Source organism: Sminthopsis crassicaudata, chromosome 5 (genome assembly GCF_048593235.1).
Source record: "Sminthopsis crassicaudata isolate SCR6 chromosome 5, ASM4859323v1, whole genome shotgun sequence".
NCBI classification, from domain to species: Eukaryota; Metazoa; Chordata; class Mammalia; order Dasyuromorphia; family Dasyuridae; genus Sminthopsis; species Sminthopsis crassicaudata.
This window is the reverse complement of record NC_133621.1, coordinates 143,659,586-143,683,523: the sequence shown is the minus strand read 5'-3', so window position 1 is coordinate 143,683,523 and position 23,938 is coordinate 143,659,586. Positions and strand designations below refer to the sequence as shown.

At 38.6% G+C, this 23,938-nt stretch overlaps 1 protein-coding gene across 11 annotated transcripts in view; it reads right to left on the bottom strand.

The window, feature by feature from the left end:
* The window catches only part of ATXN7L1 (ataxin 7 like 1), a 241,256-nt gene that overhangs the window by 66,043 nt on the left and 151,275 nt on the right, over positions 1-23,938 (bottom strand). Inside the window, exon 1 of one of the 11 annotated variants that reach the window (XM_074268384.1) lies at positions 10,732-22,815. The exons of 9 other annotated variants lie outside the window; for them this stretch is intronic. The gene's annotated coding sequence lies outside the window, so the exon portion shown is untranslated. Of the gene's footprint in view, positions 1-10,409; positions 10,708-10,731; positions 22,816-23,938 lie in introns of those variants that run through there. One more of the 11 variants, XM_074268385.1, reaches the window with a different exon arrangement.

Here is a 23,938-nt window from a genome sequence, read left to right as displayed (position 1 = left end):
GGCAATTAGGAAAGGTTTCCAGAAGTGTGAAAGGTGCTTTAAAACATTTTCACTTTCACATTCACATTCTGCATCCTATTCAAGACTAAAAGACCCTCCCCCTAAAGAAGCTAATGGCTGTCTTACTAGATTGGTCTAGATTCACTCCTCTGCTGCAAACTTCTCAGGGTCATCTACTTTGCGCTCCAAGCCTTTCCATCTCAGTCTCAGTCTGTCTGTCTTTGAACCTCTCTATCTCAGGTCCAACCCACCAATGAATGGGCTCACTTATCACTTACGGCAGAAGCTCCTAATTGCTGAATGGACACTTAGACAGCCCGCTTGCCAGAGACTGACAGGCTCTCGTAAACACACTTCCACAAGCCCCAAATAGTCAAGTTAGACCAAACAAAGAAACACTTCACTCACACTGCATAGCATCCTCAGTGGGACAGTCTTTGCCTTTCAGCTTAAGAGACTTTAACAACTGAGAAATTAAGTAACAGCTTGTTAGGGATGTTTTCTGGCTTTCAGCCCAGTGCAATGACCTGTTAGACCACACTGCCTCCCTCTTAAGACACCTCAAGTAGACCAGAAAATGCCACAATTCACTCTTCCAGATGCCCTTAATCTCTCCATCTATCTTCTGGGCAGAAACAAAAAAGGACATTAGAAACAGGATGGCTGTGGCTGCTTCCTGGGACTTTCTATTTCTATTAGTCAGTCAGTCAATAAACATTTATTAAGAGCTTACTATTTTATGAACAGGCACTATGCTCAGTGGAGTCCTACAAGTTTGTTTAGGATCATTTGCACTAGTGATTTTTTTTTTTTAATGACAATTCCTTTCCACAGACAAAAACTCCTCAGCCTACTGACCCAATGCTTTCTCCTTTAACTTTTACAATCTCTCCTCTAATTCTTATGAGACCATGCATTTTGACAATGACATCCTTTTATAACCACCAGAGTGTACAGTATGATAATAATAGTAAAATTTTTTATTCTGATCATTTAAAAAGCATTTTCTGCATGCTTTTTCCTAAGAATTTAGGCAGACCACTCAGTCAGTTTCTTCCTGTGGAAGGAAACAAGAACTTGAATTCAGAAGATCCAGGTTCCAATATTAGTTTTATCACCTGTTCACTGTGTGACCTTCAGCAAGGAACTTCTGGACTTTAGTATGGGGATATTCTACTAGATGGTTATGATTACAATATTTCTAAAGTTCCATGCAGATAGGCAAAGTTTATGTGCTTTGAGCATTCCAAATTGTACTTGGAGGCAGCTAATTGGTACTTTTGCCTGGAGTCGGCAAAAGCTAGTTCAAATCTAGCTTCAGACACTTACTATAGCCATCTAACTCTGGCCAGTAACTTAACCACTGCCTGTTTCAATTTCTTCAACTATAAAATGGAAATAATAAGCACCTACCTCCTGGTTGTTCTGATGATCAAATGAGCAAATAAAGTACTTGTCAGGGTCTGCCACATAGTAGGTAGGCACTTAAATGCTTTCTGCTTTCCCTTCATCCTCCATCCCCCAGAATGTAGCAAGTGCCCTCTAGAAGCCCACATTTAAGACTATAAAATGCAGAACATTTACAGATCTGCATTTGTAGGTTGAGTTTCCTTATCAATGGAAATTAAGTCTAGACAAAAACATTCTGGAATCAGAAGAAGAACCAAAGATTCAATGATCCAGGTCCCATTAGGCCAATTTTTATGCTAAGCAACAACAAAGGTAGTAGCATTTCCAGGATAAGGCCTATTAGGAGCACCCATCCATTGTCACAATAGATTGATTGGGGGTGTGAGGGTGGGAGGGGGTTAGTATTTAGAGCTTTCAGGTTTACAAACATTTTACATACATTAACTCATTCTATCCATATCACCCTGGGAGGTAGGTGTTAATAGCTACCTCATTTTTTTAGATGAGGAAACTCAGGTACTTGGAAGTTAAGTCACACAGTTACTAAGTATCAGAGAAGGGATCTGAACTCAAGTCTTCTGACACCAAGTCCTGAATATTATCCACTACACCTACAAAACAGTAAAAAGGACAGTTTGATGTTCTCTTATCTCCTCTCCACCCCCATCCAGTTTTCCTCTTTGCAGAAAACTATTTGTATCATGTCCCCATCATTTCTTCTTTCACTTAGTTTAGGTCTCCTTCTAGTTACTCTTTGCCCTCGGTTGTACCTAACTAGTTTTAGTGATCAATGAGGTTTATGAGCTAGATTTCTTTTCTTTTCCCTTAAGGATTATGATTTAATCCCAAATTACGGTAACTCTCATTGATTGGTTAAAAATAGGTGCAGGCCAAGGCCCATTTGGTCATCATTTGAGCCCTGATTTACTTGGAATGAATGTAAATAGCAATTGTTTCTGTTTTGGCCCGAAACTTTCAGTCTTCCCCTCCTAGATTGATTGATTTTTTTTTTTTTTTTTTGGACTAGGTAAAAGAGGCCATTCTCTACCTCATTTAATTTAATCACTGACTGGATATCGCCTCAGTTGAATGAGATTTGTTAAAACCTTAAAGGTCTCATTTCATCCAGGAACATCCCCAGTCCTCCAGAACCATATCTCATCATAAGACCCAAATGTCTCCAGAGGAGAAAGTGAGGTGGGTGTCTTTGCAAAGCTCTCCCTCATGTAAATCTGATTCATTAGCAAGGTCACAGTATCACTTCCTAGTAGTCTCATTCCTCTAGAAGAATGAATTACAAACAACAACAAAGAACCAGTAACTTCCAAAGTCCTAGCCCAGGGACATTTCCATTTCAATAAGGGAACTGTTAAGCAAAGAAACTAAGACAAAATTTCAGAGGGGAGAGGGAAAAATCACTCTTTCCAAACACAAGGTTCTCTGCTTCCTTTAAATTGGACAGTAACCCCTAAAATGGAAAAGCACATAAGGTCACACAGAATTAAATCTTTAGGGAAATGTGCTAGATATGACAGGCACATAGCTGAGATTTCTCTTCCCTTTTCTTGCTTTAGACTTAGGGTCAAAGTTTTGGCAAAGAATTCACAAGGAGAATAATCAGTTTACAATTAGAAGTCTCAGGGCTGTCCAGTGAAGATGAGCTTGTTTCCACAAATTCCATTTCTTTGGAATGAATTTAATGAGAACAAGGGGGAGTGACCTCTTCCCTCTGGAGCCCGCCCAGCTCACCACCACTTCCAAGGATGCCAGAGTCAATCTGCTCCTTGAGGCCTCAGGTAGAAACAGCCATACATACCAACATAGCTTCTGGGTCACGAATTCTGAGCCAGACTACATACACTGAGTTTTGCTATGCAGGGCAAAGAACTGAAAGGAATTTTTCTTCCAAGACCAGCTAGCTACTCCCTGTAGGGACTGTCAATTAGAGCATGTGTTGCAATGTTGCAATAATTAGAAAAAAAAGACAGAGCAAAGGCAAGGACAGCTGGCATGTGAGTCACTCCCGAGTCTTTCCAGACACAAAGTGACTAGCTTTTTCAGTAGCTCTAAAGAGGGGGCTGAAGGTGGGCCATGAAGGGGGTGGGGAAGGAGTAAAGGGGAAGCCAGGGCCAAAGCAGGCTCCCATACCTTTGGATACCACCAGCTGACTTAGTGTTAATTAGAGTCCAGAGGAAAGTTATTTTCTCCCTCTCCCTCTCACCCCCGAGCCATTTGTTTCAGTCCAAGTATTTGGGTACTAAAGAATTAATAAGATCCCTCCCCCTAATTGTGTGCCTACAAGTGGATTGGGATAACAAAGTGAAATATTTACATAGCACTTATTTCTGAGGACCTCCAATTTTGATACCTTAACACCAAACATAGCCTTTTTTTTTTTTTTCTTGTACAAATGGGAAAACTGAAGTGCTGTATTTTTTTCCGTGTAGAAATGGGAAAACTGAGGTAAGATTTCCCACTCTCAGTTAATTTCATTTTTTTTCCATCTATGGCACTGCTTTTCCCTCAGGTTTAAAGCTTTAAAACTATTGATATCTTTCATTCATCAGTTAGATCTCCCCCCCTCCCACCCCAACCTTATTTCTTTCCTATTCTGTCTCACACCTGGATTATGGAAGCAACCTTCTGGCTGTTCCTGTCTCTCCCCACTTCCAACGCATCCTATATATACACTAACAAATGAATCTTCTGAAACATCAATTTTGCCCTCACTCCAATGCTCAAAAAAACTTTAATGCCTTCCCAATGTTTACGGATAGAGCCCACATTTTATCTGGCATATAAAGTTCTCCATATTCTGGTTCCACTTTGCTAATATAACCATGCTTATTCCTCATTATCTCCCAACAGAAACCCTATCCTCCAATTAGGCTGGTCTCCATTTCCCCAGAAAAGAAAATTCTAATTTCCAATTCTAATCCTCCATTCAGCCACTCATTCTTCCCAAAGAGAATGCTCTTTTCCTTTCTTTCCATTGTTCCCTATTCTACCAATCTTTTAACATCCAGTTCAAGTCCATTTCATCCAGAAGGTCTTTCTGAGAACATCAATCCATCTTCATCTTTCTCTAGTTGAATTTCTATTTACTGTCTCAATCACTCTTCAGGTCACTAGAACAACCTGTAACTCACCTTTTTATCTGTATATTGTCTACTTGTCTTCCAAGTTGGGAGTTAAGTTCACACAGCACAGGGGACTTGTTTTATTCAGCTACTGTAGCCATCCTTAGCACCTCACACAATATTTGATGTATAGCTGATGTGTAGTAAATACTTGTTAAATAAATGAATGAAGAAATGAATGAGTCAAGGCAAAGATACACTCAATGAATCTTCCTCAAAAGCCTGTATCTTTTCATCCTTTAGGCCAGATCATCATCTAAGGTAGCAAGAAATTATTCATATTAAAAACAATTAAGAGCTAGAGTGTCTAGGGACAGAGATCATAGATAAAATCCAAAGAAGAATCAATATTCAGATTGTCAAAAGGAAAGGGACTTTTAGGATAGAGCTGTGAAACTGACTGCAAGCAAATTTCTGGCTCTCTTCTCTCAATAGTAATTGCTGTCTCTACCATCTCAAGCCAGAGTAAAGAATAATGGATCTCTCCTCTGCATCTCCCTCCCTTCCTTCCTCTGGGATTCTCCCCCAAACATGCCTTATAATAAACCTGGTGGTTGTATTTTCTCTCTGGCATCACCTTGCTAAACTCTCAGGGCAGAAACAACAGTTCAGCAGAAAACTCCTGGTTTAAAGTCTTACTGTACCTGCTTCTTTTTAGGGCACCAGGATGTCTCCTCTTCGATAGACCTGGCACAGCTCTCTTAGAAATCCACCTTTTCATCTCACTCAGGATGTATGAATTCTTAAAAAGTAGTCCTTTCTCCCCCTCCCCTGTCTCTTGCTTTACTGATTTATCTGTGAAAAGGATCTGAAGGATTTCTCCAAGGGCTGTCAAAGGATATCCTGTATATGTGTATGTGTGTATATATGTTTGTGTGTTTGTATACTCTCATTAAATGCTTTCTAATGGGGCATGATAACTGTGATAAAGAATACAAAGACATTCTGGTAACTTGCTCTACCTGGTAATTTACTCTATCCTTATTTCTCAGACCTATTAATAAAGCACACAGAGCCTTAGCTGTGTCAAAAAAGGGGAGGTCTAATGTAAAAGTTACCTCAGCAATTGGTATCTCCCTTTAAAGATCCAAAAATGAATAACTCTGGATTCCCTGATCTTCAATAAACATGAACTGCTTTTTTTTTTTTTTTTTTTTTTTGGTAGAGTTTGAGGTAGTATGACTTAGAGGATAGAGAACTGGCAGAACAGTGAGAAAAAATTGCCTTCAAATCCTAGCTGACTTTGCGATCTTGAGGAAGTAACTTAACCTATAAATGCCCACAACAACTCTTAAGACTATAAATTTCTGAGCAGGTAGGTGTCAATGTGCATTGATAGAAGTTCTTCCCTATATAACTCCACAGTTGAATCACAGGTTCAGTTAAGAAAAAATATCTCTAGCTCTTAGCAAAGTTCCTGACACACAGCAGGCTCATGACAAATGTTTGTTGATTATTTATAGAATAATAACTGATTATACAGAGCTTTAAGGTTTGCTAAGGCTGTGGCATAATGGGGTTCAGGTGATTAGACTGCATTCAAGTCCTGGATCTAATACTAGCCTCGACCACAGCCAAGTCATACATGCCCACTGGCTCAAGGAAACTCTCTAAGTCAGAGGTGTCAATCCTTCCACCTGGAAGTATGGGTGAGAACTTAACCAGAAGAAAATGGAATTTGGCAATAAATATTTAACAAAAGAAATGAAAATACAATAAAACACAAATAACAGTACATTTTATAACTTAGTTAATATGCAGTCCACAGAGATTTTTGTGTATAGATTAATAGCCCCAGTTTATTCTTGATTTGACACCATTGTTTTAAATTACAGATGTTCTGTCTCTCTGGATAGTTTCTGGAAGTCAATAAAATCATATCAATAAAATCATAGATCCCTTTGCAGAAAGTCAAGTTTGCAAATTATCTCACTTGAGCCTCATTTCATAGATGAGGGAACTCGGGCAACCATGTGCCCATGGTTGCAGAGTTAAGTGTTAAAGGCAGGAAACATATCTAGATCTTTGCCTTTTAAATAAAAGTAACCTGGATCAACTCTACCCAGTAAATCTGGAAGTTATAGATCATGGTTTTTGTGAAGGGCACCATCAAAAAAGCTTAAAGTGACCTCAATTTAAGAATTAGTTCCTCCTTAAATAAGAGAGAACAGAAGCAGCAGAAAGTTAAGGGGCCTGCCCTCTGCCTGGAGTTATAAGAATTTTAGGACACCAGGAACACCAAGGATTTCCCACCCTGGTTTTTCAATAATCCTGAATGAACCCAGTTATCTCATAGGATACCATGAATTATCTTCCTTCTATTAACTACTTCCTATTTATTCCCATATGAAGCTTGTTTAGTATATATTTATTTGCATGCTATCTTCCCCATTAGATTGTAAATTCCTTAAGGGCAGATACTGTCTTTTGTACTGTCTGGCACTATCCTGCTTAATAAATGTCTATTGATTATTAAATTAATAAAAACTAAATTCACTTTAAGTTAAAAACTAAATTACATAGCCTATAGCATTTTAGCTTCTCCCAAAAGGTACAAATAATCACACTCTCTTCCAGTGATATAGGTAGTACTTGGACCTGGAATCAGGAAGAACAGATCTTTACAAGCTGTGTGACTCTGAGTATATCAGTTAATCTCAGTTTCCTCAACTGTAAAATGGGGATTTTTTTTAAGAAACAATAATTCCTGCCCAGAGTTGTTGTGAGGATCAAATGGATAAAGTATAAACAGCACATAGTAGGTGCTTAATAAATGCTTGTTACTGTCCCCTTCTCAGCTCTAAATCTGTGAATATATTACCAATATAATTTGGATTTGAACATCTGACTAAGCAATGCTCCCTTCTTTGACAGTACTATTTTTCATGCCCATTGGGTTTTGAGACTGAATACTAATCTGATATATTACAAGTGACAGAGAAAAGTGAATCTTTAACTTAGATTCTATACAAATTCAGGAACTAATTCTCAGTCCAATGACTAAAACTGCAATAAGTCAACATCTGTTTTAAAAATGCAAGAATAACAAGCATGCAAAATAATACAAATAAATGAAACTAATAAAAATAATAAAAGATGATCAAAACCTTCCTAAGGAAAATAATCCAATAAGAGATCGAGGAACATGAGTAAATCTCAATGGGACTCCAGATCCAAGATTCAGGACTTCTCTCTCAATTAATGGTAGAGACACAATGGAGTCTTAAAAAATCAAAGGTACGGAAGAGGTCATCTAATCACCACTCTAATTTTGCAGAAATTAAAGGATTAACACACAGTCACACTGGTAGTATTAGGTAAGATTTGACTCATGTCTTCTGACTCTTTGGCCTTTCCATTATATCAAAGCTGTGAAGCCCCCTACTTCCCTTCAAATCCCTCTCTTTCAAAACCCCAGTTTCAGGTTCACACCTATATCTGGCACCAGTGGGTTTGAAAGAGATGGACTAAATGGAGATGGATAACAAGAGAGTCATTGCATAGTTAACACCTACCTATAGCTACTAATTGGCCTAAAAGTTACTATCAATTACTCAAAATTTAATATTTCTTTTGCCAGTATCTCTCTTACCAATATAAAATCATAGGAGTGTTGAAAAATTACTCAAGTCAGGATATCTAAATGACAAAGAGTAAAGACCTTAGCAAATATGGGTTAGAGATGATAGACTGGCAAATGACTAGGTCTTCTTCCTTCTCAAGAGTGGATTAGGCTGGCCAGTTTGGCCAATTCAAATATAATAAGAACAGAAGAGGTTGGCTGGGAAAATCTTTCAGTATTCACTTGTTATTTTTCTCAAATTATAACTAAAGGTTATGGGTTCAACTCAATTTTCTCTATTTATTACTTGTATTATGCTATTTTCTAAGAGTGGAAGAAACTTTTAGAGCAATTTCTACTCAAGAAGCACCAAGGATAAAAATAAACACCCAAGAAGAGAGTATATAGTATAGTTCAGGGTGCTGTATGTGGGGTCAGAGAACCTGATTTCCAAGTCCAGCATCTTTCACTACCCATGTGTGGCCTTAGATTAGCCATTTCCTGTCTCCAGAACTCCATTTTTTCATGTCTAAATTGAAGCAGTTGGGCTCAATAACCACTAGAGTCCCTTCTAGCTATGATCCCATCATCCTAAAACTGGAGGTCTGCAAAAGGTGCAATGCAAGACTACCTGAAAGATGGAAGGGGAAGAGAAAAGAAATATCTGTGGAGATACTTTGTCACTTTTCCCATTCATATGGGGGCAGCAGACTTTTGGTTTGTGGGAAGGCCTCTGGTCTCATGGATAAGCCCAGGGCCCCTGACTTCAATCCTCTAGTTTGCCTTTTGAATGGCTATATAGCCCAAGCCCTTGACTAATCACTTGTGTTTTCTGAATTGGTTTCTCCAGCAGGGACAATAATGAAATAATGCCTGACTTCTTCCTAGCTAGCTTGCTGGGACTAATGAGAGAACCCCCAGGAGGTCCATGGAACTCCTAGAAATGAAAGTATTTTTAAAAAAGCAAGGCCTTATCTGTATTATTCTGTGATGCAGTTAGATGCCAATGCAAAAAAAAAAAAAAAAAAAGTTATAAGAGAAACACGCAGATGCAAAATATAATTCCTATCGGTAATAAATAGTTGCAAACACATTCAGTATCAGCTTAATGTTTGCCTTTGTGGCCACTTTTTAACTATCTGTTGTAGTTCTAAGCCCAGTTTGGATTCAAAGGGGGCGGGACTGCTAACTGTGTGTGACCAAATAATTTCTATCAGTTCATATTTCAGAATCAGGTGATCTTCCACACAGTCTAAATTTATATTTATCATCTCTTCCATTTTATTTGTTTGGTTTACAGTATTTAGCCCGAGGCACAATGAAGTGTCTCCCCCCCCTCTTTTGCAACGTTATCCAGGTCTATTAAACTGTGATGCAGAAATCATTATGCTGATGAACAGGCTACTTAACAATGCAAATTTCACTAGTGAACAGACTGGAGAGATAGAGACGCTTGAAATATACTATCAAAAGCTAATTTAATTACACAGCTATTCACTGGGCAAAGCCGAGCAATTTTTAGCTTACTGTTCTGGTAAATATTAGGGGAAAACTAATTCTGGTCTGGAGGTTTCAAATATGCATCGGTTCTCGTTAAAGAGAGGCAGGCTGAGGGAGGGGGACGGAGAGGCAGACTACCTGAGAGCCAGAAAGTGGAACAAACAACGTGCGGGAAAGTGTGTCATCCAGCAGCTGTAATCGGCAATTACGGTTTTTGTGTCAGTTTAAAACAAACAAGTTGAAAACACTTTCATTTTTGTGAAAACAAATTTAAAAACACAAGGTCCTTCTTTCTGCCGGTTTCTGCACACTAGGCCCTCTGCACCCATTTCTCAAACGAAGTCCCCAAGCCCCAGGGATAACGTCCGTAATGAGCCCGACCCAGATGCAACAAGGCTTGGCAGCCCCCCCACCCCCCCACCCCCCAGAGTGACCGCGAGGAAACGGCATCATCAGTTTCATTTCATTTCCTTTCGTAATAGAGGCAGGAAAAACAACAAATATTCTAAGACAATTATCGGGGTTTCGAATAACAGCTGGGGGAGGAAAGCCTTCTCCCCACGACTAGGTCAGATGACATCAGTGGGAAACCAACCACCAAGTGCAAAAGTAACTTCGCTGTCCTGGCCCTGCCGGTTATTTATCTGCAGAGGACGGATTTCGCTTTCTGAAGCTGCCACAGGAACTAGCATGCATCCCTACTGCTTTTTTTTAAGTCTATAAATAACACAGGATCAGCAAAATTATGCAAAATATCCTGCTAGAAAGAAGAAGAAACGTAAACTGGAACCACTTACGAACGACTCAGGCTGCCAACTTAATGTGATTCTACGACGGCTGTAAACATGTTGTACTTTTGGAACCTGACGCGCTTCGCATCAGCACGGATGCCGTCACAAGGAAGGGAGAAAAGGCCCCCGCCCCCGCTGTGAGCAGCAGCAATACGCCGTGCACACACACACACCCCACAGCCGCACGCACACCGCGGAAAACGAGGCAAAGCAAAACACGGCGACGTGACGCGACGGGCTGTGGGCGCTCGGGGGTCCGGGAGCGGCCCGCAGCCCGGCCGGTGTCCGGGCCGCAGGCACTTGTTCCCCGCCGACGGTCAGCTCCTACCCGTGGGACACCAGAAGTTCACAGGGCTGGTCCCGAGCCAAGAACAACATCAGCGCAGAAAACCAAAACCTGGCCTCGTGTGCATGTGTTAACTGTTTGTGCAAGCCCGACTCCGAGTAACGAGATTAAACCCCGACCACAAAACGTTTAAGCAACAGAAGAGTCCCTCCCTCACCACCTTCTAAGCACTGCAAACCAAGCCCTTACAAGACTAATTTCACTTACTCCTTTTTGGGGGGGAGGGGGAAGGGACAGATGTCACATGACGGGTTGTGGTTATTAGCAGAAGGAACCCGGGGCTTCCTGGAGCATCTTTTTCGAAGAGTGATATTCTGCAAACACAGCGACCCAAGAGGCCTGGAGAGCGGCCACGGGTTACTGGGAGAAGCCATCCCATAAGAAAGGAAAGGAATTCATGGGGTGACTTTTCCAAGGAAACACCGGGGTTATCCGGGGCAGGGCTTGCCGCACAACCTATTAAGGTCACGAAAGGGAGCTGGGCAGCGAACAGTGAGAAGCGGGGTGTCCTAGCCCGAGTCTGGTCCAGGGCTTCCCTTCCCCACTAACAGGCTCAATCTTACTGTTCTCGCCTCTCTGCTAGTGAAAGAATTTAAAAATCTCTCCCCGGCAGAGAGAAAAGGGACACAAAAGATGCTTAGATTTTAGATTCAGTCTCAGTTTCCCATCCAGTCTCTCCCCTCTCGGGATGTCAAGTAGGTTAACAGTTTGGGGAGCCGCTCCACTACTAGGAAAATGACCTAATCGCGCCGCTGGGCTGCAGAGAGAGAGGAGGAGAGGGGTTTAAATTGCCGCATGGATCTAAACTTAAACCTTCCTAAATACAAATCTAAGTGTCTTTAGATATGGCACAAAAAGATTCTGCACTCCCAGGAGAATTCTGGAGAAAATAATAAGCAAGTGGAAATAAGGTGGGCTAGGAATCAAACAGTCATTACGGAGCGAATTTCCCCCTTTTTCTGCCACAGGTAAAGGAGAGCGAGTTTGGCTCTCCTGAGTCCTGGGGTCATTAGTCCCGTTACTGCACTAATATTAACGTAGGCTGCCTCCGCACCTTTCCTCCCAAACCAACCCAAATTTTATTACATGCTATATATAGGAATCGTTTCACTTGCCTCTGAAACAGAGCCACCCTGGAGTGAACTGCAACAGCTGTCTGACAGCACACGGAATACCAAAGGAAACCTACTGCATCCAACCACAAGTACTGGAAGGGGGACTAAAGAAATAGGGGGTTCTTATGGGGAATAGCAGAGGGGTTCAGGCAGGCAAAAGATAATTAGTCAAATCATTATACCCTGACTTTCAGGAAGAGCAGCTTTTGTCCACCTCAGCAACATTGTACCATCCAGGAGAATAACTATCAACAACTGACACTAATATGACACTTAATTTCATTCAAAGTACATTTCTCATTTGGGGTGGCTACGAGGTTTCATTATCCCCATTTCTGAGGCTATGGCGGTAAGGCCCAGAGAGTTCAAGTGATTTGCTCAGAAATGAGGGACAGAACTAGATCTCCTGCTTCCTAGTCCAGAATGCTTTGCTCTACACCACAAAATAAATGGCTCCTTGTTGCCTTGAGGATAAAAAACAGATTCTTATATAGCCTGACATTTAAAGCTTTTCACAATCTGGTACCCACCTATCTGTTCAGTCTTATTTCATGTTACTCCCCTTCACACACTTTCTACTTCTCACAAAATGATGACACAAACACACACATCCTCAAACAACACTTCAAAAAAACATTCTGACATTCAAAAAGATTTACAATGAAAAAATTTAACACTAACAGGTTTTCTATTATTCATTTCTTTTTTGTGTTCTCAAATCTTTTTTTATTTTATCATAGTCAGTGATGGGACAGAGAGAGATATTAGATCTGTGATTTCATCTTTTTACCTTTCTGCAACCTAACAGAGTTGCCTAAGATGCTTAGAAGTTAAGTGACCTTCCCAGGATCACACAGTTGTGTATGGCAGAGGCAAACCTGGAACTTGGGTCCTTTTAGTCCCAGGACCAGTTCTCTGTCCACTAGAATGGGCAGCAAATTGTTCTGCAATAGAATAGTTTCCTTTATTATCTCAGTAATCCCTTAATCCCTGTCTCTATATCTCTTCTCTAGCTTTTACCAAGCTATGAGAATCTAATATAGCACAAGAGATGAAATTGAGGATTTACAAATGTTGACTCCTCTGAGATTCTATTTCATATGGCCAATAAACTTCATACACAAGCAGTTTTGAGGTACAATTTTAAATTCAGAAAAAAACATTATTGTATAGTTTGCTGCATTTTCCTTTTTCCTTTTTAATATGATTAATATTCTTCCACACAAATCCTTAGTTCCAATCTTCATTTCCTTTTTAATCTTAGTTTAAGAAAAATCTAGGAAATTATATATGCCTGTTACTTAGTAAGCACTTAATAAATGCTTTTTTAAAAGTCCTTAGCTCATTTAAATTAAATGTAGAAACACAACATTGGATGCTTGTCATTTTAAAATCCTAAACAGTCTCATGTTTGGAGATGCACAATTTTTCCTGTTTTCTCCACAAGCTCTCATCACCTCTTGTCTGAACTACTATAATGGTCCTCTCACCAGTTTCCCTGCTTTAAGACTCTCTACAATGTACCCTCCATATAATTGTCAACTGATAATTCCTAAAACACAAATCTGGTCACATTGTCTCTCCCTACATCTTCAATGGTTTCCTACTGGCCCTTGGATAAAATTGACTTTTAATGCCCTTCCCATTCTGGTTCCTGGGTTTTTTGTTTTTTGTTTGTTTGGTTGGTTTTTTTTTTTTTTTTTTGGTCTTATTCCATATTCTTCATGATTCTCCATTCCAGTTAAAATGGAGCTGTTCATTGTTTCCCATACATAGTATTACATTGCCCACTTTAGTATTTGTGAACAAATTGTCCTCTGTCTAGAATTTACTCCCTCCTCAGGTCTCTCTGATAGACTCTCTGGCCTCCTTCAAGCTACAATTCAAGTGCCATTTCCTATGAGGGTCTTTTTTGCTCCCTCTTCCTCACTCCTCCCCAAGTAATTAGCATTCTGTCCCTCTTGAAATGATAATATTACTTTGAATATGGAGACTTGTATATATGTTAGATCTTCCCATTAGAATGTAAGCTCCTCAGGGGCAAGAACAAATTTCATTTTGGCTTTAGCATCAAGTGCTTAGTATGATGTGTTTAATAAAGATTTATGGAATTAAAATAAGTCACAGATGAAGCATTTAGATTAGCACCTGGTAAAAACATAAACAACAACAACAAAATACCCTATATGGTGTTCTAGTATAATACTGCTGCCCAATCATCCATGTACTTTTGTGACAGTTGCCATTGAAAATACATGGATTAAGCTGAGATTGCTATTGCTATGTTAACTCATCCATGTTTCATAGACATAATTACTGATCCAGCTGGTTGGTGCACAACTCATTATGTAGAATGTGAATGAGGTTTCATCTTCATTCTCCATCTATTTTTTTGCAAGGTCTTGTATTTTTTCTTGGCACTTATGATATAGAGTCACTGCAGATATCTCTAATTAGGTATATGGGGACTTAAGGGCCAAGTATTAAGATCAGAAATGCTAAGATGCCCATAGGAATTATCTAGTTGAAGGCACAAAATAGTGGGACTTGGTGAGAATGAAGACAGGAATCTGTGAATCCTTGATTTTTTTTTTTTTTTCTAGTTTCTAGTCCTTCTACTCTCCAACTCCTCTATTTCTAATATAGGATCTCTCTATATATTATATTATTACTCACACATCTTCAGGGATTCTGTACTCTTTATGGAATAAAAGATAAACTCTATTTTGGAATCTAAGGCCTTCCACAATCTGGCTCCAGCTTGCTTTTCCCAGCTTTATCTATCTCTAGATTTCATACATTGTATGGGTCTAGCTAAACTCGACTATTAGCTAATCCCGGATCTTATCTTACTCTAATGCCTTCATGCCACTGTATCTATACCTTTAATGTACTCCCCCAATCCCACCTCAAGTAGTTGAAATCTTTCTTCTTTAAGACCCTTCTCATATCCTCCTTAACATATTTTTGTCTGAACTTCTCCTTATATTCTACTTTGCATAAGTTACTTGTGTGCACATTCTCTTTCTCTTTATTAGATTATAGATGCCAGGAAGGTGAGGGACTGGGTTATTTTTCATTTTGGTATCTCTTCTGTCTTGCAAAGAATAGGTGCTTAATAATTGTTTATTGCATGAATTCAATACTCATTTACTAGGTTTACTCTTAATGCACTGTGCTAGGCTCTGATAAATAAGATAACTAGGGCTTGGGTGCAAGCCAGCAGTTGTAAGGAACTCCTAATTCAATTCACAAACATTTATTATGATATCTCTGCTGGGCAGAGAGCACTGTGCCAGACACTGGAAGATATAAAATTTGGTGCTTGCTTCATGGAGCTTATAGTCTATAAAAGTAATATGATGCCTTTACTCAGATAATTAAATTTCAAAAGACAGTGCTGGATTTGAAACTGGAGTTGTTATTTAGTTGAATCTAACTCTTAAGGATCACAGCATGTCAGTGTCATTCTGGGGGTTCCTTGTACTTCAGACTGGTTTGCACAGGGGATTAAGGCAAAGAGAAATTAAATAACAGAGTTACAGCTAGCAAGTTATCTAAGGCTGGATTTGAATTAAAGATGTTCTCATCTTCTGACAGCTAAATGCCTTGAGTTGGAGAGACCTGAATTAAAACCCATGGAACCTGGATGCTTACTAGCTATGAGATCATGGGCAAGTCATTAACTTCTGCAAAGTCCAATTTCCTTATCTGTGAAAATGGGCTAATGGTAATACTTATCTCCTGGGACTATTTTTCTTTTTCTTTTTTTTTTTTTTTGGGGGGGGAACGATGAGGCAACTGGGGTTAAGTGACTTATCCAGGGCCACACAATTAGCAAGTGTTAAATGTCTGAGGTAGATTTGCACTCAGGTCATCATGACTCAAGGGCTGGTGTTCTATCCACTGCACCATCTATCTGCCCCAAATAAACTCTGTTAGGACAGACATTATTTTGGGTTTTGTTTGTTTGGGCTTTTTTGGCCTTTGTATACTCAGTATCTTGAATATAGTCAATAAACAATTTTTTTTTTGGGGGGGTGAGGCAATTGGAGTTAAGTGACTTGCCCAGAATCATACAGCTAAGTAAGTGTTAAGTGTCTGAAGTCTAATTTGAACTCAGGTCTTAATGAACTCAGAAGTGCTCTATCCACTGGGTCATCTAGCTGTTCTCCTCCTGGGTCTGTTGTGATGACCAAAGAAGATAACATAGGTAAAATGCCTTGCAAAACTTAAAGCACTCTTACTATATAAACAACGTACACATCAAGGAATTGTCAAATGAAATACACTGTGGTCTGAGGGGGAAGGAGTCCTTGATGAATAGCAGGATGGAAATGTTAAGGATGGCTTCATGGGAAGTAGGGCATAACACTACAGAATAGGGAAGATAAAACATGCTGCCAGGTCAATGAAAAACAAATCAGCATATAAATGCATTAAGAAGAGAAAAGAAATCCCATCTCCTTTGCCTGGATCTTCTGAAATTACTTTGTGATTAAATGGTATATGCAAATGATTTATCTTACTGCTTATAGTTTCTAGTGTCTCTGAAAGGGGATTTATATTTAAGATACTGATACTAGGATTAACTCAAGGAATAATGGGATTGTGAAACATCTCCGAGGTATAAAGGAATGATGGTATAGACAGTTCCAATAGAGAGAATTATGTATTTGCTAAGTACAAAATATAGAGTTCCCCTTTTTTCATGATTCAAGAGTATTAAAAAAATATACACGTATGAAATAAGGACATAAGAATATGGTTCATAGACCAAAAAAAAAAAAAATCTACTTTAATGAATATTCAGTATCTAACTCTCCATAATGAAACTCTTTCCATGTGGATGCCAAAAGTTGAATGAACTTGGAATATAGGTTTAGAAATATAAGAGGAACAACTTGGTTAACTTCAGAGAGGTGTATAGCCATAAAGGGTTGGCAATGAATAATGATTTGATTAATTCTTTTGGCCACAGCAACTCTTAATTGCTCATTAAGGTATGGAGAGGTTGTGATCCGAATCAGTGAAGGGTGTTCCCACATTAAAGAAACCATGGATCTTTTTCAGTGTTGCAGCAATTCCTTTTGATATGTAATTCAAAATGCTGGCAGGTCAATGAATACTTTATTTGGAATCAGAAGAATTTAGTTCAAATCAATGTTTCCTGATTAGAATCATAAAAAGCACCAGTTTAGAATCATAAGAACTTGTAGAAGTCTTCCAATCTTTTCATTTTATACAGGAAGAAATTGAAGTCCAGAGAGATTAAGATATTTGCTTAAAGTCACAGAGGTAAATAAATGGTACAACTATGATTTGAATCCAGGTTTTCTGATGCCAAATACACATTTTATTTAAATGGACTCTTATTTATTGGCCCACTACAAAAGTGTATTCCAGACTTGAGAGAAAGTTTGTGTCCATAATGGTTATTCCTAACTTTTTCATCTCTCCTCAAGCCTCTCATGACATCCTTGCCCCCTTAATCCTCTTAACTGAGAAGCTAACTTCAAAAATAGTATGGAGGACAATTGCAGAGATTTTTTTCTTCTGTCCTCTGTAATCATATATCACTCCAACATCTTTTCTCACCATTTCTACTTTCTCTCCTGTTTTACGTGAAGAGGCAACCCTTGATTAGATGCCCTCCCATCTTCTCTAGCAGATTGTTACCTCTTAATATTCCCATTCTAAACTTCAATCTTTTATCTGCTGCCTACAAACATGCTCATAGCTCCCTTTTGTCATCCTATGTTTCTCCTTCCATTAAGCTCCTTGAGAAAGCTATCCATGAGAGCTTTACTTAGATTTTCTCACTTGTTTTTAAACCCTCTGTTTTCTGGCTTCCAATTTCATCATTCAGCAGAAATTGCTCTCTCCAGAGTTACTAATGATTTCTCAATTGCCAAAGCTAAGGGACTTTTCTCAGTCTTCATCCTTCTTGATTTTTCTGCAGCCTTGAATATTTCCATTTAACCTCTTTTTCTTGAATATTCTCTTCTTTGGGGGTTTTCCTGTCTCTGTTCTCTCTTGGCTTCTTCTCTGTGCACCCCCCTTTTTCCTTCTTAGTCTTTTGCTGGACTTTCATTTAGATCAGGCTCTCTAATCATAAGTAAACTATACTGTTCTGCTCTGATCCCTTTTCTCTTTTCTATCTAAGCTGTCTTGGTGATCTTGTCAGCTTCTATGGGTTCAGGTATTATTTCTATGTAGAAGACTGGCAGATCTATCTATATACCCTGCCCTTGTTTCTCCCTGGAGCTCCAACCGTGCACCATCAACTGCCTTTAGGACATCACAAATTGGATGTTTCATAAGCACCTCAAACTCAACATGTCAAAACAGAATTATCTTTTCCCCCCAAACTCTACCCTTTCCTCAACTACTAACCTTTTGTTCTCAAGAATAACACCATTTCTCTCAAACTGGTTGCCAACCTCAACTCTTTATTTATACACATCCCACATAACCAAATCTTGTCAAATCAGTTCATTCCTATCTTCATAACATTTCTTTATAAGTTCCCTTCCTTCAGTTTATATCTCAACACCTCACACTTGGAACACTGACAAAGCCTTCTGAAGCAGGTGTCCCTGTTTCAAACCACTCTCCATTACAGTACAATCAATCAATCTACAAACAAAAAAATGGAAGGCCAACCAAATACACAATAAATAGGAGGTAATTAACGCACAGAAGACATTGCAATTAAAAAGGGTTGTGAAAGTGTTCCTCTAGAAAAAGGTGGTGTATTAGTCAGAACTCTGAGGAAGGCAGGGAAGTCAGAAGTTGGAAGAGAGAAGGAAAGACATTCCAGGCATGGGGGAGAGCCAGAGAAAATGGTTGAAGCTGCAATGGATGCTAGTCTTCAATCAGATGCTGAAGTGATTTTCCTAAAGTGCAAGTCTGACCTGGTTGGTTACTGCTCTCCTCAATAAATTCCGGAATTTAATATTACCTTTAGAATTAAATATAAGATCTTGCCTTTTATCCTTGGTTCCCTTCTTCACATTCTATGATTCAGCTATTCTGGCCTACATTCTACTTTTGTGTTCCTTGAACACAATTCTCCATCTCCCAATTGGCTGTCCTCCAAGACTGGAATGTTCCCTACTCCCCTCAAGACAGAACTCAAATACCACATTGTGGAAGAGCCCTTTCCTGGTTCCCCTCCAAAAAATGTCAATGGTTGTTCTCTGGGATCATCTCCCATTTAAACTGTATATGTCTTGTAATATACATAATTATCTGCAAATTGTGTTCCCATTTGAAGGCAGGCATCATGATTTTGCATTTATTATATCTCTAACTTTTGGCACAGTGCTTGGAACATAGTAAGTGCCTAATAAATGCTTGTTGACTGACTGAGAAAACAGATGGAATAACAAATTTAGGGAAAAGCTAGTATTATACTTTAGGTGGAAGATAACAATTTATGAAAGGGAGAATTTGAAATGAGAATAGAAAAGCAGCTTGGTGTGAGAATCTGGCATTCAAGACAAAGAGCAAGAATTTTGTACAAAAAAAATCATAGGGAATCAGAAATAATTTTTAAATAGGTATATGACATAATCAGATGTGCCTTTGGATGATTATTTTACATAGGGTATGAATGAAAGAGGGGAAGAGACTGAAGGCTAAGTTACCTGGGTAACAAATTCACCCTTTTGAGAGCCAAGATCTTCCCCATCCCCCACCAATTTTGACCATTTAAAAAATGGAAATCATTGTAAGTGTACCTAAATTTTCCAACATTTGATTTAGAGGATATGCTCATTGGAACTTTTGGTTTTTTTCAGTGACTCAAGATGATTACTATGAATATCAGTTATTGTGGTGTGCTATATTTGTGAAGCAGTGAAGCTCTGACGGCTGCTGGTGCTTTCTGGGCTATGTGCTCCTATGCTAATGGTCCTAGACTGCTGTGCTTTTTAAGGTTTTGTGTCTGCCTGATTTTTCTCTTTTTCTGTCTTCTCTTTTCTTAACAGCTGTCACTTCTTGCTGTTGCCATTGTGCTTGCCACTTCTAATTTGCTTTGGTCTTGCAGATGACATAACTGAGATGGTTAGACATGCATCAAAAGGGCCTAAGTAGGCCCTCAGTGAAGTCCTGAAGGGGCTCTTCGATTTTCTAATAAGTGCATGAGCTTTAGTGTTGGGATTCTGTCATGTCTATCTTGGCTGCTCAGGGGCCTCTTTGGATTATTTCCTGTTTCTCAGCAGTGTTCTGGATATGTGCTAAAGTCGTAGAGTGTTAAGTTCTAGATAAATGACAGTTCATTATACACATGTTCTATTTTGGAGTGGGGGGCAGGAGGAAAATGGGACGGTGAAGATGATTTCTAGATTCTTGGTACCTAGGCTGGTACAAGCTATAAAGTAATTGAACTCCAAGAAGGTATGAAAGTTGGTTTATGAATGACTAAACTAAGCTGATGAAAGCATAACTTAGTAAGAAATTCATAGCATTACAGTTTGCTATCCTGCAAAATGTGAGCTCCATTCCCCAAGTTGTTCTGTACTAAAATCTATTACTGCCCCTGTATGAATAGCCAGAAAGCATTTTTCAAAAGAAGGGGGGAATGATGAAGCCTCCCCTAATGAGTGGCAAAGTGGAAATAATGCTGGATTTAGAATCCAAAGACTTGTCCTTAAGTCCTGGCTTTTTACTTCCTAGTTGAGGGATTGTGGGAAAATCCTAGAATCTCAATGGACCCTTGTTTTCTCATCTGAAACAGCTTATAATTAACAGTAGCAGCAGTTCATATGTATCTCTTTTTCAAAGACAAGTACCATATATTTGATTATAATAGAAGGCGCATGTTGCATTTACCATTTTTGCTCCCTCTTCTTTCCCTCTTCCCATTTGCTATTTTCAAATGTGAAGAATAAACTTAAACAGCACTAATTGTGAATTTAGAACCCTTTGGACCTGATCCCCTTTGCCATGACCTCTAATACCACATGCAATCAATTAGAACTGGAAACAATGACATTTGCCAGAAATGGAATATGTATCCACTCAACAACTTACATTCTACTTAAAACACATATACCACATCCTTTGGGCCCTTGGTGGTATTGAATCAAAAGTTTATCCTCATGAAAATGAAAAAAAGAATGTTACACTAACTGAGCCTGCATCTAAACTCTACTTAAGTTTTGAAATAAAACTTTCTATTTTCTTTCTTCTCATATTCTGAGATGCTTTGATATCCTTGGACAGTAGGAGAAATCAATAACTGGAACTTTATTGTTGTTCCTCTTTGTTTAGGACATCACCAGGTCAGGGTGATATTACCACATAATAAAGCCAGAAGAAAACCCACAGATTTACCAACCAGAGTAGTTTCAAGTGTCTGAGGTCTATCTGACCTCAACATTCCCTCTTTTCCAGATGCTTTAATCCTAAAATGCCACAGCTTAATTTTATAGTTCTCTGTCTTTGATTTGGGAAAGAAAAAAACCTTTAAGCCTTCTGATTTTTCTAAACTTTGGTTTGCTTCCATCATGCCTTGTTTTTTAGTGACATGACAAGGAACAATAGTCCTTGTCCTTGGAACTAGAATGAGTCTGATAGGGACTATGGGAAATACTATAGTATAATGGAGAGTGCCCCATCTCTGGAGTCAGGAGATCTGAGTTAAAATCCTATTTCTTATGCTTACTATCTGTGAGATGTTGGACAAATCCCAGCCACTCCAAATATTTCTTCACCCAAAGGAGGTGAAGTTCTGAGATCCCTTTTAGCTTTAAGTCTATGCTCCTATGACTCCTGTGAGACTGATGGCATATGATTTATGAAACTTTCTTGGTCCAATCTGGAAAGTTACCGGCTTCCAGCCTCAGTTTAACAATTGAGCCTTGTAGGTTCAAACTTGTTTGGCTTGTGGGTTTCCCAATTTGTACAGGACAGAAAAGTATTTAAAAACAAAGAAATAAATATGCTTTGATAGTTAATATTTTGCTGATAATTTTTCAAACCTCTATATAGAGTATGAGCTATTATAAAATGTACACATAATGTACAGACTATAAAACGCCCCCCCCCTTTTTTTTTTAACAGCAAATGATATCATTAGATATATAAACAATCGTGGAACAAATGGGAAAATGTTGATGCTAAATCACCAAGTCATGATATTAACAATTCTATGCTATGAACTCAAGATACAAAATTGTCTTCATATTGAAAATCTTTAAATTGTCTTGAGAATCCTCTTCCCTCCAAACCTCAAGACAAATCAAATTGTCCTATAAACTACTATAAGTGGAAAGTAATTAATGATTTGACAAGGGTAAAATGGACAATTTTGCAACATAACAGCATCTAAATATTCAAAGCAAGAGCTAATTAACTATATAGAGGTTAAAGGATATTTCTCTTCCAAAGGCAGTGAAATTTGGGGTTAGAAAACCAGCCATATATATGGTTGTCACTGTCAGAGTTAGAATTGACTGCCTGCATGACATATTTTTAAAAGATACAGCACATTTAGTTAAGGAAAAATTAATGATGAAAAGAATTTTTCCTTTTTATAATATATAGATTTGTTTTCATTTTCTAAGGATCACCTTAAGTTCAAAAATATTCATTACCAGGTTGGGCTTTTAAAAGGTGATAATGTGGGGAACAGAATAACTCTCACAAGCTAATTATTAAGTAGAGAATTTGGCATATGGATCAATGGAAGAAGCATATACACTTAGGCTGTCAGATTCTCAAAGTATTAGACATAAACCAAGGAATCTACAATTTGTCAGGGAGGATATGATATAGCTTACAGAGCTGGTTCTGTAGCTATTTGTGCATGGATCCAAAATGCAGGTAGATAAGGCTTGTGTTAGAAAAAGTCCTTTAAAATCCCTTCAGGATTTCTAGGCACTGAGACTTTGGGGATCTTTCCTGGTAGTCTATAATGCTTTAAAAAACAAACAAACAAACAAACAAAAAAAAACAACAACAAAAAACAAAAGGGGCAGCTAGGTGGTGCAGTAGATAGAACACTAGCCCTGAAGTCAGCAGGACCTAAATTCAAAATCTGGTCTCAGACACTTTATATTTGCTAGTTGTGTAACTCTGGGCAAGTCACTTAACCTCAATTGCCTCAGCAAAACAAAAACAAAAACAACAAAACTGTATCATACTGAAAATGTTGTTTTAGAAATCAAAATGCTTTTTTTTTTTTAAAGAAAAGGAAAACAGGTGTACTACTATTCATATACATGTATATATGTATATATACACAAATATATGTATTATTTTCCTCTAGTAAAAATATAACTCTTTGTGAGGATAGAGTCTGTTTAATTTTTATTCTTGTATATCTAGTACCTAGCAGAAAGTAGGGGTTTCATAATTGTCTGTTGGATTGTTGAAGGTTTTTTAAACATTTAATTCCTTATTCTAAGACTGAAAGATTAGAAAATCACTTGTATTGTTCCGTTTTTTTTCCTAGAATACAACTTGGACTTTGGAAGCTACTAGGAAAAAAAAAATCACATTCAGATAAAAAATAAATCAATTATAAATTGACTAAAACTGAATATATAACTAGATAAAGATTAATAAACACTATGAATCAAGAAATTTGAAAAAAGTTGCCATTAATGAAATGAATACAGTTGTGAGTTGTTATATGTTATTATGTAACAAAACTATTAATAATTGCACAAATGTACTGCACCACCAGATGTCCCACTGCAGGGTATGGGGTTTGAGATTGGACTATGCCCCAGGAGAAGGGAGAGCCACAGAGCAGCAAAGGTTGAGCCTGAGCCTGGGCCTTGTGGCAATATACCTGGGTTTAGGATTGATGGATTTAAGGCAGGGCAGAGCAGGAGATAGTGGTCCCCAAGGGCACTCATTACTTGGAGCATATATCATCTGCCCATAGGCTCGATTTTCCTGGGTTAAAACTGGGAGGCCTGGCTACTATTGCTGCTTCTGGAGCAGCAGAAAGGAAGGAGGCAGTATGTAAACAAACAGTTTGAAACTTGTTCTGTTCAGCAGAGCTCTCTCAGGGGAAGCCAATTTGGCTTCCACTTGTTAACTCTTTCACTTCCCAG